A 13,063-nucleotide genomic window follows, 5' to 3' on the forward strand; every position below is an offset into this window, starting at 1 on the left:
CCTCCCCTTGCACACTCCCCTTGCACACTCCGTTCGCAGGTGAGACAGAGGGACCGAGCAGCGGTTTCTGCAGTGTTTGCACGTGCCACACTGAAGCCAGAGGGAGGCACAGGACTAGCTGCTCCTGGGCCCTCAGTGCCCGGGAACCATGTCCTGGGACCAGAGCCTCCGCTCCCCACCCCTCACCCCCACACACATCTGGCAACAGAGCGCAGTCCCGGAGCAAGTGGGAGGCCAGCCTCCGTTCACCGCCACACCCTGTGACCTCATCAGCCCTCTGCTCAGCTCTGGACAGACCCCCCACACCCCCCAAATGACAGGGATCTTTTCTTGAGCAAAAATTGGACATGGCTCTTTAAAACACCAAGCAGAGGTACAGGCACATACACATGGTCCCCGGGGGGGGGGGGGGGGGCTGGCTCCCTCCCTGCAGCCCCTGACCTGCCCCCCACAGGCCTCCCTCTCAGCCCGCGTTCCTGCCACCCTGCGCCCTCTGGCGGCCAAAGTCCATTTCTGCAGCATTTTCTTTTACAATTACAAACGCAAAGAACAAACTTAACAGTATTTTGTTGCATACAGCAACTTACTTAGTGACAGGGTTATCGTTTTTAGAGCCTGAACTGTGCTCTGTGGTTGATGGTGGACTCTCCCTCTGTACAGGAATGGGTAAAAGTAGGTTTACAGTTGTGAGTGTGCAAAACAGAATTTATTCTTGTTTTATTTATTTGAATTATAACTGTAAATCTACTTTCCCCCACCCCAAGTGTTCTCACCATTTAATGTTTAATTTTACAGGTTGATTTTTAAGTCACTGAGTTCATTCCTCACAAAACACACTGTGAAGGAGCAGAAACGAGTCTTGCTCCTGCATACGCACCAGAATGGAGAACTAGGACACAGTTCCGGAAAAAGCCTTGGTGCCTGGCCGGGTAGCTCAGTTAGATCATCCTCCTGACACACCAAGGTTGCGGGTCTGATCTCAGGTCAGGGCGCAGACAAGAATCAACCCATGGATGGAGGGAGAGAGATTTCAACACACACTCACACTCACACACACTCACACACACACACTCACTCGATGAGAGAGAATCATGGATCGGCTGCCTCCTGCACGCCCCCCACTGGGGATCGAGCCCACAACCCGGGCATGTGCCCTGACCGGGAATTGAACCGTGACCTCCTGGTTCATAGGTCGATGCTCAACCACTGAGCAACACTGGCTGGCTAATTTTATTTTTTAATTTTTTACAAGAGTTATTAGAGGCAAACTGATGACATATGCTGGGGAGCAAGAAAGATGGCAAATGCTCTCCTGTAAACTTCCACCAGTCTCCACCAGGTGTCTCTAGCAAATTTGCATGGTCACCTAGGGGACATTAAAGGCAAATGATGGCCAATTCTTGTCTTGGCTAACTTCTTGCAATGGGTCACTTTTAAACGACATCATCCTATTTTAAACACATCATTTCCATTAACTATTGTGTTTTAAGTTTTCTTTTCATTACATGCATTTTACTGGAAAATATGGGGAGGTAAAAAGGAGGAAAACCCACCATCCAAACACTACTGCTCTTGATATTTAGACAATGTCCCTAAAATTGTTTTCCTTCTAAGCATAATAGAATGAAAATTTGAGCCACCGAGTGGGAGAAAATACTTATAATCTGGCAAAGGACCTGTATCCAGAAGATATAAAATACTTCAAATCAACAAGAAAAAGACAGAAAGCCCAACTTAAAAATGACCAGAGACTCTTTACAAACGAGAGTATTTAAATGAAAAGGTGGTCAGCATCACTAGTCCTCAGGAAAATGCATTAAAACCACATAAGGGTACCACTGTTCCCCCTTCCGCCCCCCCCCCCCCCCAGCTAAGATTCAATCAGTATCATTTTTGTGAGAATTGGAGCAAGGAAAAGTCTCTTACAACGCTGGTGGGAGCCTAAGTTTATATAATTTAGGGAATATTTGGCAATATTTCATAAAGCTGAGTATGCTTATTCTGTGACCCTTTTCTAGGAACATACCCAACAGAGAGCATGTACGCATCCATCCAAAGACACGCACAAGAGTACCCACAGCAACACCGTTCATGACAGAGAGAACCTAAGCACTAAGCCAGTGCCCAGCGCAGGGGGATGCGCAGACGTGTCCGGCCCACTGAAACGGAATGAGACCACACGGATGCCCCTCCCACGCGTGATGCTGAATGAAAGAAGCAACACACCACCCCTACTGCGTGCTTCCGTGTGCACGATGCTCAAAACCAAGCCGGACTAATGGAATGTGCCGTCGAGGGCCCCTCCAGAAATGTGCTGCTTAGGAAGTGTCTGTGCTAAAGGGAGCTGCCTGGCCAAGATGACGCCCCTAATCCCGGGCTGGGCGTTAGCGCCCTCGCCCCCACGTGGGGTAGCTCTGAAGGGCCATCCTAGCGTCAGCGCTCACTAGGGAGACAGGTGGAGACTGCAGTTCAGCCCAGCTCCAGCCTCTGCCCAATCATGGTTCTTTACTCCGTCTTCCCCCTCCCTTCCCCTTCCCCCTCCCTTCCCCTTCCCCCTTCTCTCCTCTCCCCCACGGATGGGTCCCAGCTGCATGGTACCCTCGGGGTCGGCTTCTGTAGGAACCTCCTCTTCCAAGTGAGAGTGGTCGGTGCTTTTGGGGAGGTAGTGAGTGGAGAAGGGCAGAAGAGAACTTTCGGGGTGCCAGTAATGCTCTACCAGTGGTCGGCAAACCGCGGCTTGCGAGCCACATGCGGCTCTCTGGCCCCGTGAGTGTTCTAACGCCACTTCTTCAAAATAGGCTCGCCCAGGCCGAAAACCGACTTCTGCGCACGGGCCACGAAGCTTCAGTCACACTGGACGTGCGCGCCCGCACGTGGTATTTTGTGGAAGAGCCACACTCAAGGGGCCAAAGAGCCGCATGTGGCTCGCGAGCCGCGGTTTGCCGACCACTGCTCTATACCTTGATGGCAGACACACAAGTGTGACTACTTTGCAGTAATTCATTTCGTTTACTTACTATTGGTATGTTCTGTTTTTTTTTTTTAATAATTCTTTATTGATTTCAGAGAGGAAGGGAGAAGGAGAGAGAGAGAGAAACATCCATGATGAGAGAGAATCATGGATTGGCTGCCTCCTGCACGCCCCCGACTGGGGATTGAGCCCGCAACCCAGGCATGTGCCCTTGGCTGGAATCGAACCCGGGACCTTTCAGTCCGCAGGCCGACACTCTATCCACTGAGCCAAGCTGGCCAGGGCGGTATGTTCTGTTTTAATGAAAACAGGCACAGTAGGCCCTGGCTGGTGTGGCTCGTTGGTTGAACATGGTCCTGAACATGAGCCCCAGTCAGGGCACGTGTCCGGGTTGCGGGCTCGATCCCCAGCAGGGGGCGTGCAGGAGGCAGCCAATAGATGATTCTCTCTCACATTGATGTTTCTCTCTCCCTCGCCCTTCCTCTCTGAAATCAATAAAAACATATTTTTAAAAGAAAGACCACTATTGGCAGTTTAGATTTTAAAAAACCACAAAACTAAACTGAAGGTCCTTCTACCCAACTGCCTGACTAGTATCCTGTGAAAGTGTGAAGGTCAAGAGGACAGGGAAAGGCTGACGAGCTGTCAGAGGTGGGCGGGAGCTCAGGTGGCAGACGTGTCCCAGGAGGCCTGGCTGAGGCCCCGGAATAGGGAGACGTGGGCGGAAGGCGGGGAGATCAAAGCCGGGCCTGTGTGCGGGCGGGCTCCGTGAGGGTGCTGACGGCGATGATGCCAGCGCCTTCCTTTTGATCACTGTGCTATGGCTGCGGAGGACGTTAGCATCAGAGGAAGCTGGGGAGGGGAGCTCTCTGTTCTATCTTTGTAACTCCTCTGTAAGTACGAAATTATTTCGAAACAAAAGATTGGGGAAAAAGAAGACTGACAATACCAGGTGAGGGCACGGAGATGAAACGAGAGAACCCACAGGAGAGGTATAAATTCTTCAACCGCGCTGGAAAACTGGTGTTAACGAATAAAGGTGAACGCGTATATAGGCTGTGATTCAGCGACGGCACTCACTCCCAGGTGTACACGACAGAAATTCACATATGTGTGTGCCAAAGAACGTAAATAATCCAAATGTCCATCAGCAGAAGAATTAAAAAAAATATGGATTGGAAATGAAATAACCACAACAGCAGCGCTTAAAGGCACACCAGCCCCCTGCACACCCTTCCCGGCTGCACGGCAGCAGCTCCCACGCCAGGCTGCCCACGGAGCACAGGTGTCTGCCTGGCTGCTCCCGCCTCCGCCTGGTCTCCAGCCTCACCCCCCCCCACCTCCCCCTCGCCCCCCACGCGCAGCTCCTCCTCTGCGTCATCGCTGTCATCGCCGCTGCCCCGGGCTGCTCTTCTCTTTGGGGAAAGGCCTCCAGGCGCCTTCCCGCCTTCCCGGGCCTCTGCTCGGCCTCAGAGCCTCCTGCTCCTTCCCAGAGGCCTCCCCGCCTCCGATGGGAACCGGTCACCGAGTTCTCCCCGGTGCCCGGCGGCTAACTGGCTCCCCGCTCCGTCCTCCTGCTCCTGTGGGGCCGGCCTCAGCTGGCACCCAGCCGCGGCTGGCCACGTGCAGCTCCGCATCACGTAGACTCTACATGTAGGGACCTGGCTGTCCCGTCAGGAGGGCACGAACAGGCGGAGTGGGCAAGGCTAGGGCTTCCCTTCGGGCGGGCCGCTGGGAGTGCACGCGGTTCCATCCCGGACGCATCGAGGAACCCGGTGGTCCTTACGTTCACACACACCAGGTTCCGCCCGTGTAACGTGGGATAACTACGTATCTGTGAGTTCTTCAGAGGGCTCCATGAATACCTGCGGAAAGTGTGTGAGCAGCGCCGGGCACAGGGAAATCCCATGCACGTGTGAGCTGCTGTTCTTGCCGACAGTAAGGCGTTTGCTTTGTAGTTTAACAAGGATCATTTCAGCCGCCCGAGGGGCTCAGGTGGTTGAGAACCCTCCCGGCACCGATTCCGTGGGGCACACCTGGCTGTGGGCTTGGTCCCTCGCTGGGGAGCGTACAGAAGGCAGCCGAGACTGCTTCTCTCTCACACGGAACTTCCCTTCCCCCTTCCTCTCTCCGCAAGTCCTTGGGTGAGGATTAAAAAAGGGAATAACCGATTCTGCCACAGCAGACAAGAAGCACAAACGTTAGGAGGAGAAGGGACGTGAAGGAAGCAAGCAGTTGGTGAGCCACAGGAAGGCTGGTGGGTCCCGGTGGGCACCACAGTCAGCCCCTAAGGACGCAGGCGGCACTCCGAGGCGTAGGCCCCTCCCTGGCCACTCACCTACACGCTGCCCTCGGCTGAGACGTGCAGGCTAGGCCTAGTCTCCAGGCGACCTGGGGACCCAGAGCTGTGGGCAAGCTGCGCCCGTCTCCCCGCACCGAAGCTCGCGTGGACTGTGGCACCAGGCGCCCTCATCTGCCACGCCCCTCGCTCAGCCCCAACCCTGGTCCCTGCAGCCACACCGTCAGCACAGGGAGGGGATGCAGGAGAGAGCCAGAGAGAGAGAGGAGGGAGGAGGGAGGAGGGAGGAGGGAGGAGGGAGGAGGGAGGAGGGAGGAGGGAGGAGGGAGGAGGGAGGAGGGAGGAGGGAGACCGGGGCGTGGCAGGTCGCTGTGTCTGTCTGTCTGTTTGTCTGTCTGCGTCTTCTCTGAGCTTCACTGGGAGGAGGGCGGCTGCCTGCCGGAACCACGCGTGCCCTAACAAGGGATTAGAACACGCCGTGGCGTGGCCTTGAGGCTCTCCTGTCCTCTGTGAAACCATCGCAGCTCCAGTGGGCAGGCCTGGTTCCCCCTCCAGCTGACAGTCAAGAACTACCGTTGGGTCCCCCCCACAAAAACACACCCTCAGCCCCCCAATCCTTCCAGCGTCCTGCCCACCCCCCCACCTGCAGGCCAGAGGAACGCGTCAGCGGCTGTCTTCCCGCCTCTGCCTTTCGTTCAAACAGGCGCCTGTGGAGGCCGGAGGGTGAGCCGGATGGCAATGCTGTTAGGACGGCTGCTGCCGGGTCTGTTCCCTTCACATCACGTGCGGGACGCGCTGGAGCCCACACCAGCCCGAACCCCCCTCTCCGAGCCCCACACCCACCCTAAGCGCCTCCGGGGGAACCCGAGCCCCCGCCCCCCTTCCTGGCTGCGCTGGGGTCACGCTGGCTCCAGGGGAGGCCCTGCCACCTTGTCATGTTTCCTCCCTTCTAAAAGAGAGGCCTCCCCCCCTCACATCTCATGGTGTGACTGTGGTGCAGAGCGTAACCCTGGAGATGAGAGGCAGACTGTCCCTGCGCTGGGCAGTCATTCTGGAGTCACATGGTGCCAGCCGCTCATCCGGGGACGGGGGGTGCCCTGCCTCTGCTCTTGGGGGTATGGTCACAGGAACACCAGACGCTTCCTGTGCCGGCCGCCTGTTACTGCTGTTACTGCGGCACACACACACACACACACACACACACACCCCATCTCTCTCTCTCTCTCTCACACACACACACACACACACACAGCCCATCACACACACACACACACACCCCATCTCTCTCTCTCTCTCTCACACACACACACACAGCCCATCACACACACACATACACACACACACCCCATCTCTCTCTCTCTCTCTCTCACACACACACACAGCCCATCACACACACACACACACACACACACACCCCATCTCTCTCTCTCTCTCTCTCTCTCACACACACACACCCCATCTCTCTCTCTCTCTCACACACACACACACACACAGCCCCTCTCTCTCTCTCTCTCTCTCTCTCTCACACACACACACACACACAGCCCATCTCTCTCTCTCTCTCTCTCTCTCTCTCTCTCTCACACACACACACACACACACACACCATCTCTCTCTCTCTCTCTCTCTCACACACACACACAGCCCATCACACACACACATACACACACACACCCCATCTCTCTCTCTCTCTCTCTCTCACACACACACACAGCCCATCACACACACACACACACACACACACACACACACACACAGCCCATCTCTCTCTCTCTCTCTCTCTCACACACACACACACACACACACACAGCCCATCTCTCTCTCTCTCTCTCTCTCACACACACACACAGCCCATCACACACACACACACACACACACACACACACAGCCCATCTCTCTCTCTCTCTCTCTCTCTCTCTCTCTCTCTCTCACACACACACACACACACAGCCCATCTCTCTCTCTCTCTCTCTCACACACACACACACACACACACACACACACACACACACACACACACGCCGGCTGCAGGAGGCCGCCTCCCCCCTCCCGTCGGTCTAACCAGAAACACAACGGAGTGACGCTCTTGCCCAGCACCCAGGGGGCCTCCCCGCCGGGCGCCCGGCAGATGCCTGGGGAGCGCCCTCCCGCCGGAAAGGGGCCCGGGCCTGGGCGCACGGCTCCCGGGGCCGCTGTCCCCCCGCCCCGCCCGAGGCCGCTCCGGGCAGCCCAGGCCGCGGCGAGGCGGGACAGAGCCCGGGGCAGCGGTCCGCGGAGCGAGCAGGCGCCCCGAACCAGCGCCGGACCGCGGCTGTCAGCGCGGCCGCCCTCCCGGCCCTCCCCGGCGGGGCCGCGCTCAGGCTCCCTCGGCCGTCCCCGCAGCGGGGCCCGGGGGCGGGGGCGGGAGGCGCGGCGCCGACGTCCCCGCCGCAGGAGGCGGAGCGCGCACCTGGCGGCCGGGCGGAGCGGGTGCGGCGGCGGGAGGGGGAGGGGGAGGAGGGAGGCGCCGGGGCCAGCTCGGGCTCGCCGCTCCGATCGCCGCGCCCGCATCCCTCGCCGCGCCCGCCCCGCCCGCTGCCGCCCCCGCGGAGCCGCCACCCGCCGGAGATGGTGCGCGACGCCCCGACGGTCGCCGCCCGGGGGCCCCTCGCCGCCCCGCGCCCGGGGGAGACGGCGCCCCGCGCCCCCCGCAGCTGAGCGCCGCCGCCGCCGCAGGTGCGTCCGGGCCCCGCGGGAGGGACGCGCTCGGGGAGGGCGCAGGGCGGCGGCACCCAGGCCTCCCGCGGGGACCAGCCGGGGTACCCAGGCCCCCCCCACTCCTTGGGGACCAGCCGGCGGCACCCAGCCCCCCCTCCCCGCGGGGACCAGCCGGCGGCACCCAGCCCTCCCCACTCCTTGGGGACCAGCCGGGGCACCCAGGCCCCCCCCACTCCTTGGGGACCAGCCGGGGCACCCAGGCCCCCCCCACTCCTTGGGGACCAGCCGGGGCACCCAGGCCCCCCCCACTCCTTGGGGACGAGCCGGGGCACCCAGGCCCCCCTCCCCGCGGGGACCAGCCGGGGCACTCAGCCCCCCCGCGGCGCGCACCTGCTGTCGGGGGAGGGGACCGAGCAGGCCCAGCGCGGAGCGAGCGGGGTGTCTCCTCCCAGCCCCGGCCCGCCGCCCGGCCCTCCCTCCCTCGGGGTGGGCTGTCATCTTGACGGGGTGCTGGGGGCTCCAGCCCGCACCCCGCCGCTGGGCGCGGGCAGCACTTCCGCAAACGTAACCGGAGCCGGAGCCGGAGGAGCCGGGAAAACAAAGGCGCAGCGCGGGGCCTGGCGGGTGGGGAGGGCTGGGCCCCGGATCCTCCTGGGTAAACACCGGAGAGGGGGAGGCAGAGCCGGCAGCCCCAGCCACCGGGAGGCCACTGTGTGAACAGGAGGAAACTGACAGCGCCTGCTCCCCGGGGAATAGCTACAGAATCATGAGGATGATGATGATGATAATAATAATAATAATAATAATAACAACAACACCTCTCCCCCTCCCCACGCCGTCCCGGCAGCAGTGCCCCGTGCCCCCCGGCTGGCCTGCCGTCCTCGGAGCCCCAGAGGGTGGTGGGGGCCCTGCCCGGCGGCCCCTGAACCTAAGGGGCTGGTGGGGCCCGAGCGCAGCTTCCCCGCATTCCCGTCCCCCCGCGGGCACAGGTGCATGAACGCCGAGGGCGGGCACACCGTGCACTTGGCCTCTCCCACACACATTGGCAACCACAGCATTTCCCTTCACCCAAACATGTTTAACAAACGCCTCCCAGAGCTGCTGGGACGGACAGACCTCGCCTGCTGCGGGCGGAGGGAGCCCAGGATCAAAGAGCCGAGGTTGGATCCCAGTTGGTAAACAGTTGTCTGCCCAGGGGCCCTGCCTGGCCCCGTGCCTGCGCCTCAGTTTCCCCCTCACTGTTCTAGAAGTTTAGGATACTGAGGAAATCTAACCCAGTCTGACCTCAGTCTTCAGGATGGATGAATGTCAAGGGGGGTGAGCATGCGATTGACCGTCAACATGTGACAAGAGCAGACGCGCATTTGGTAGATCCTGTCTGCAGAGCATCCCCTCCCAGGACAGGGCACCTGGCCAGCTAGGGGGGCATCACTGAGGCCACTGGCCAGCTAGGGGGGCATCAATGAGGCCACTGGCCAGCTAGGGGGGCATCAATGAGGCTGCTGGCCAGCTAGGGGGGCATCATGAGGCCGCTGGCCAGCTAGGGGGGCATCACTCAGGGCACCTGGCCAGCTAGGGGGGCATCACTCAGGGCTGGCCAGGGAAAGGGGGGACAGGAGGCCGCCTCAGGGGGAGGTCAGCTGTGACGCTGTGGCTGCCGGTCATCAGTGGACAGGGAGACATTTTCAGTTACTCGGGCATCAGACAGCTGTGTGCATCACAAGCTGGAAGAGGCAGCTGCGTGGCCAGCAGGAGGGGGAAGGCGCTGGGGAGTCGGAGGAGAGAGGGTCGTAGCTCAGGAATTGAGCGGTGCAGCACGTTTACAGTAATTACTTTTAAGGCCCTTGTGTCTATGCAGTCAGGTGACTATAAGCCACGCAGGCGAACTCAGCCAGGTGAACAGAGAGAAGGCGGCGGGTCCCCGTCTGGGCCCGTGTGCCTTCGTTCACGGATCAGCCGCGGTTACCAGGCCGGGTGAGCCCGCTCTGCGGACGGCTCCGCCTCGGCACTGATTTCCAGGTCTCTGTGCGATGGGGCTCCCCCGTTCTGTGGACCCGAGGGGGAAGCTCAGAGGAAGGAACGTGCACAAACCCCGCCATCAGGGAGGGGGTTTGATTGGAGCCCGGGGCTCTGGCGCCGGAGCCCAGGGGGCCCACACGCTGCCCCTGCTCTCGCCCCCTCCACCGGCCCAGCCTGGGCTTCTCGTCTTTGAAAATGAACTTCCCTCCCACGTCCGTGTGTCGCCCAAGCTGACATTTGTCTGTGAGATTCGCTGTGTTGAAAGCGCATCGACATGAATGCACATGTGTTTCCCCCGGGGCCGCTCCGTTCTCAGGCCGAAGGCGAGTGTGGGACCGGACACAACCGGAGATGTAGCCAGAGCCAGGCCGATGGCTTTTCCGTCCTCGGGTCTGACAGTCAGCGCTCTGGTTCCGCAAGCCGCGCGGGGAAAGGAGAAGCGGTGATGTGCGGGTGTCTGCGCTGTGGTCAGTGTCGGGCGAACGCAAGATGGGCCATTGAAGGAGGAGAGTGAGGAGAGACTGCATGCCACGCTTACACCGCACACAGCACCCCGAACCTCACTGTCCCTGCACCTCACTGTCCCTGCACACAGCACCCCGAACCTCACTGTCCCCGCACACAGCACCCCGAACCTCACTGTCCCCGCACACAGCACCCCGAACCTCACTGTCCCCGCACACAGCACCCGCACCTCACTGTCCCTGCACCTCACTGTCCCCGCACACAGCACCCCGCACCTCACTGTCCCTGCACCTCACTGTCCCCTCACACAGCACCCCATACCTCACTGTCCCCTCACACAGCACCCGCACCCCACTGTCCCCTCACACAGCACCCGCACCCCACTGTCCCCGCACACAGCACCCTGCACCTCACTGTCCCCTCACACAGCACCCCATACCTCACTGTCCCCTCACAGCACCCGCACCTCACTGTCCCCTCACATAGCACCCCATACCTCACTGTCCCCTCACACAGCATCCGCACCCCCACCCCAGCACCCACAAACCTGCCCCAGCACCCACCCCCCCACCCCAGCACCCACAAACCTGCCCAGTGCTGTATTCTAGGCCCTCTGCGCGTGGCTGCGCTGTGGGGTGCTGATGGCGGGCGGAGGGGCGATGGGCATGCGGTGGGGAGCTGGTAGACCGGGCCGGCTGCTTCTGCGTCTGGGAAGGGGTGGGGTGAGCGGTGATGGCGGGGAGGGGCGGCCTGGGGTGACGGAGGACACGCGTGCTCGGAGGCGGGTGGGGCTGGGGGAGGAGGAAGGAGACGCTGAGTCCCGGCGGCCGGAGGGAGCGGGCGGCTCGGGGCTGAAAGGAGAAGTGGGAAGAGGAACCTGATTTGTGGTCACGGTGCCAGGAGAGTGGTGCGGGCACTGCCCTGCGGGGAGGCCCGGGCCGGCGCTCAGTGCCCGGCAGTCACGGCCGCAGGCGGGCTCCCGAGGACTCCGAGCCCCGCACACGGGGGGCAGGTCCCCGAGTCTGTGGAGGACTCACCCTCACAGCGGCTCGGGGCCGTGAGGGACCAGGTGGGGGGGACACACCGGGCCGGACAGACGGCCTCTCGGCGGAGCAAAGCCACAGCCCACGGAAACAGCAAACCTCGCAGGGAGGCCCGGCTCTGACAGAGAAACGCGGGCCCGTCCACGGCGGCTCCTGCGCTGTTAGAGGCCTTCCCGCCTCTGCTGTGGGCGTCCTGTGGACGTGGTCCCTAACATAGGCCTTCCCGCCTCTGCTGGGAGCGTCCTGTGGACGTGGTCCCTAACATAGGCCTTCCCGCCTCTGCTGTGGGCGTCCTGTGGACGTGGTCCCTAACATAGGCCTTCCCGCCTCTGCTGTGGGCGTCCTGTGGACGTGGTCCCTAACATAGGCCTTCCCGCCTCTGCTGTGGGCGTCCTGTGGACGTGGTCCCTAACATAGGCCTTCCTGCCTCTGCTGGGAGCATCCTGTGGACGTGGTCCCTAACATAGGCCTTCCCGCCTCTGCTGGGAGCGTCCTGTGGACGTGGTCCCTAACATAGGCCTTCCCACCTCTGCTGTGGGCGTCCTGTGGACGTGGTCCCTAACATAGGCCTTCCTGCCTCTGCTGTGGGCGTCCTGTGGACGTGGCTCCTAACATAGGCCTTCCCGCCTCTGCTGTGGGCGTCCTGTGGACGTGGTCCCTAACATAGGCCTTCCCGCCTCTGCTGCGAGCGTCCTGTGAACGTGGTCCCTAACATAGGCCTTCCCGCCTCTGCTGTGGGCGTCCTGTGGACGTGGTCCCTAACATAGGCCTTCCCGCCTCTGCTGTGGGCGTCCTGTGGACGTGGTCCCTAACATATGAGGCCTTCCCGCCTCTGCCGTGGGCGTCCTGTGGACCTGGTCCCTAACATAGGCCTTCCCGCCTCTGCTGTGGGCGTCCTGTGGACGTGGTCCCTAACATAGGCCTTCCCGCCTCTGCTGTGGGCGTCCTGTGGACGTGGTCCCTAACATAGGCCTTCCCGCCTCTGCTGGGAGCGTCCTGTGGACGTGGTCCCTAACATAGGCCTTCCCGCCTCTGCTGTGGGCGTCCTGTGGACCTGGTCCCTAACATAGGCCTTCCTGCCTCTGCTGGGGGCGTCCTGTGGACGTGGCCCCTAACATAGGCCTTCCCGCCTCTGCTGGGAGCGTCCTGTGGACGTGGTCCCTAACATAGGCCTTCCCGCCTCTGCTGGGAGCGTCCTGTGGACGTGGTCCCTAACATAGGCCTTCCCGCCTCTGCTGTGGGCGTCCTGTGGACGTGGTCCCTAACATAGGCCTTCCCGCCTCTGCTGTGGGCGTCCTGTGGACGTGGTCCCTAACATAGGCCTTCCCGCCTCTGCTGTGGGCGTCCTGTGGACGTGGTCCCTAACATAGGCCTTCCTGCCTCTGCTGTGGGCGTCCTGTGGACGTGGTCCCTAACATAGGCCTTCCCGCCTCTGCTGTGGGCGTCCTGTGGACGTGGTCCCTAACATAGGCCTTCCCGCCTCTGCTGGGAGCGTCCTGTGGACGTGGTCCCTAACATAGGCCTTCCCGCCTCTGCTGTGGGCGTCCTGTGGACGTGGTCCCTAACATA

General features: G+C 61.2%; 1 protein-coding gene across 1 annotated transcript in view; it reads left to right on the plus strand.

Moving 5' to 3' along the window:
* The first annotated feature begins 7,737 nt into the window (after positions 1 to 7,737).
* MFSD6 (major facilitator superfamily domain containing 6) overlaps positions 7,738 to 13,063 on the plus strand; it is a 38,067-nt gene continuing 32,741 nt past the window's right edge. Inside the window, exon 1 of the mRNA XM_079782746.1 lies at positions 7,738 to 7,985. The gene's annotated coding sequence lies outside the window, so the exon portion shown is untranslated. The remainder of the gene's footprint in view (positions 7,986 to 13,063) is intronic.

Source organism: Cnephaeus nilssonii, assembly GCF_951640355.1.
Source record: "Cnephaeus nilssonii genome assembly, chromosome: 10".
In the NCBI taxonomy this organism is placed as follows: domain Eukaryota; kingdom Metazoa; phylum Chordata; class Mammalia; order Chiroptera; family Vespertilionidae; genus Cnephaeus; species Cnephaeus nilssonii.